Source organism: Paroedura picta, chromosome 1 (assembly GCF_049243985.1).
Source record: "Paroedura picta isolate Pp20150507F chromosome 1, Ppicta_v3.0, whole genome shotgun sequence".
Classification (NCBI taxonomy): Eukaryota; Metazoa; Chordata; class Lepidosauria; order Squamata; family Gekkonidae; genus Paroedura; species Paroedura picta.
The window spans coordinates 165,184,265-165,187,500 of record NC_135369.1 but is presented as its reverse complement, the minus strand read 5'-3'; positions in this window follow the sequence as shown (position 1 = coordinate 165,187,500).

Sequence of the window (3,236 nt, the reverse complement as noted above, 5' to 3'; positions counted from 1 at the left end):
GTGGTATGGGCAGGGACTACATACAAGGGATAGGCATCCTGAAGTAGCCTGCAAAAGCTAACATCTTCGATCATGGAGAAGGAGTAACCATCTAGAGCTATCATCTCACCAATGAGGTGAGTGACCCTCATTCCCTGCCTGTTGTTTCCCCTAGTTCCCCTAGTTTCCACTAGTTACTCTAGTGCCAACTTCACTAAACATCTCCATCTGAGATGGTTGGTGTTCCTTCCCTACTGAAGACCATCCAAGAAGAGCACAGGAGGATGACTCACCTCCTGGCTTGCTGGTGACAGCCATCCAGGCACCCCAGCAGTAGAATCTCTCTCACCTTATGGAACTTCTTCAGATGATCCCACAATCTGGTAGCTGAGAGATGAGCCAGGTTAATTAGCATAGATCAATTAAAATACTTTCTAATGTGTGTTTTGAACTTCAATACTTGGAAGACACTCCCTTGACTGATCAGGGCCCCACACAGATGGCAGTGTGTGAAGGAGGGATCCTCAGTGTTCTGGAAGTGCTTCTAGACCATGGAAGTGTCAGGGCACCCATGATGGCAATCAGTTGCACCCCTGGAGCTGCCACCTGTGCAGACATGCTGTGTCCCGGAGGGACAGGAAGAAATGCCCTAGGGCGGTGGGATTGATATGGATTCACCTTAGATGTATCTCCATCTCTTCCTCTTATGCCACTTTTGGCCTTCTCTCCTCTTCCTCCTCAAAAGAGTCTGCTAGATTCTGGAGGAACTCAAGCTTGGCACGCAGTCATTCCTCCAGCAGCCTCTGGGTCCCCGGGGTGAGCTCCAGAGCCAGGGAACTGTTGTCCCCCAAAGCTCATCCCAAAGTTCAGGCAACTCCTCCCCTTCCTATTGCTGAGCATCAGCAACAACAACTGGAGAAGGGGCAGCCTGAGCAGCAGGTCCCTCCCCAGTGTCAGCACTTGTGGGTACTTCTGCAGGGGATGATCCAGCAGAGGGCCTTGTGTGGCCTCTTTGTTGTACTGTTCCAGCAGGAGGATGGAGTGGTGGAAGGTGATTGTGGAATATGCTTCCAAACTGGGGGGGAGGAGCCTACAGGCCTTTCTTGCCCCTCCCTCATCTCCCCCCTCCCTCCTCTAGTCTTCTCCTTAGTCTTGCCCTCAGTACCTGGCCGCATTCTCTTCCTACCAATCATTGTTACCTTGGGCCAAACTCTGAGGAGTGCTTGAAGGAAGATAGGTATCTAGCCATCTGCACTACAGCCTAGCAGACTCTGAAACCTTTTAAATCTACCTTTTATTTTTAAATGCACCCAAATTTCACCTTTTGGGGGGGGGGCTTGTTTTTTAAAGCTATTGACTTCCTATATTGAAATCTGACTATGTTTTAATAGAAACCCCCCTTGCAAACATTTTTAAAGGTTTTTAAAAACAAACAAAACACTTCTGGCTTTATTCTATTTGAGCAGACCTGATTTTCTCTTCACAAATTTAGGAACTCCCTTCTGAAAAATGAAGCTACAGGAACAACTTAAAGCAATTTTTTTTTTCTACGAGCACCTGTTTTCAAGTATTGAAGCTCAGAACACACACTGGAAAATATTTTTGAAAGTGAATCTAGGCTAATTCAACTACTGCTTTTGCAGACAGAACCTTGCCTCTTTTAAAAGCCTAGCACTGACCTAATTAGGAAGGAACTAAAGCCTGATGCTAAAATTGAATTGGTTTAAACAATTTCTAACAGACCCTTATAACAAAAAGCCTCTATTTAACACCTACTAGAACAGAGATTTAACAATTAAGGTGCCCCTTGAGCCAGAAGCGCACACACTGCACCAAACCAGACCTTTAAATGAAACACCGAACCATGAATCTCCAACACCTCTCCAACCAACCTGGTAGAAATTAAAGGGAGGACATAAAAAAGAAACCCCAACTCAACTATTCAAGTGAAAAGTAGAACAAAAATCTTTCAGCAAACTAAACCATCAGCAAGTGAATTGGGGGGAAGGTATTGGGGGGCAGGGGAGAAAACAGGAAGCAAAGAAGAAACAGACCCCAGAGGACATGAAAAATAAGCAGAGAAAGCAAGCGGCAAAGCCTCAAAGCTCCCTCTCCCACCAGACCCTGCCCCCCATAAAAAACAAAGGAAAGAAAGCAAAGGATGGTGCAGGGGGGAGAAATGGAAGTTCAAGTAAAATAGCTTTTCAAAACCCAAGCACAACCCACACATGCATAAGCCCCCCAAAGAAGCAAAAATGAAAAAAAAAAACACTTTTAAAGTACCTCAAGAAAAACAAATGAAAGCTATAGCATGGAAGGAAGGAGGAAGGAAGGAAGGAGGGAGGGAGGGAGGGAGGGAGGGAGGAAGGAAGGAAAGGAAGGAAGGAAGGAAGGAAGGAGGGAGGGAGGGAGGGAGGGAGGGAGGAAGGAAGGAAGGAAGGAAGGAAAGGAAGGAAGGAAGGAAGGAAGGAAGGAAGGAAGGAAGGAAGGAAGGAGGGAGGGAGGAAGGAAGGAAGAAAGGAGGGAGGGAGGAAGGAAGGAAGGAAGGAAGGAAGGAAAGGAAGGAGGGAGGGAGGAAGGAAGGAAAGGAAGGAGGGAGGGAGGGAGGGAGGAAGGAAGGAAGGAAGGAAGGAAGGAGGGAGGGAGGGAGGGAGGGAGGGAGGGAGGGAGGAAGGAAGGAAGCCTGAGGCCCAGCAGAGTCACTCTCTCAGGACGCAGCAGGAGTTGAGGCTCCGAGCAGCAGCAGCTGAAGTAAAAGCCAGCACTGCACTTTCTCCAAACCGCTCTCAGAAATGGAGTTTAGTTTATCCAGGCCCTGCTTTGATGCTTTTTGCCCATGCATCGAAGAATCTGAAAACAACCAGCCATGAAACATCTGTAACTGGGCACTGTCCCCCCTAACATTGAATCCTGTTTTCCATTTATTTATTTTCCCATTTATACCCTGCCCCTCCCAGCATGATGGCTCAACACAGCCCCCAACATTATTCCTTGGGAAACCTATTATGGGAGTTTGGGGGCGGGGGAATCATTGGGCTTTATGTTCGAAGCCAACAACCTTGCAAAACCACTGCAATGGCTGGCCCTAAGGTACTTTTCCCATTTGCTTGTGGAGACGCCTCACACAGCCTCCCTTCTTTTGCCCTGAAAATCCTTTAACTGTCGCGATTTGGAATTGCCAAATATTTCTGAGGAGACTCCTCTCCCCAATCAGTTCTTTTTTCCAGGATCGGCAATGCCAGATATCTGGTCAGATT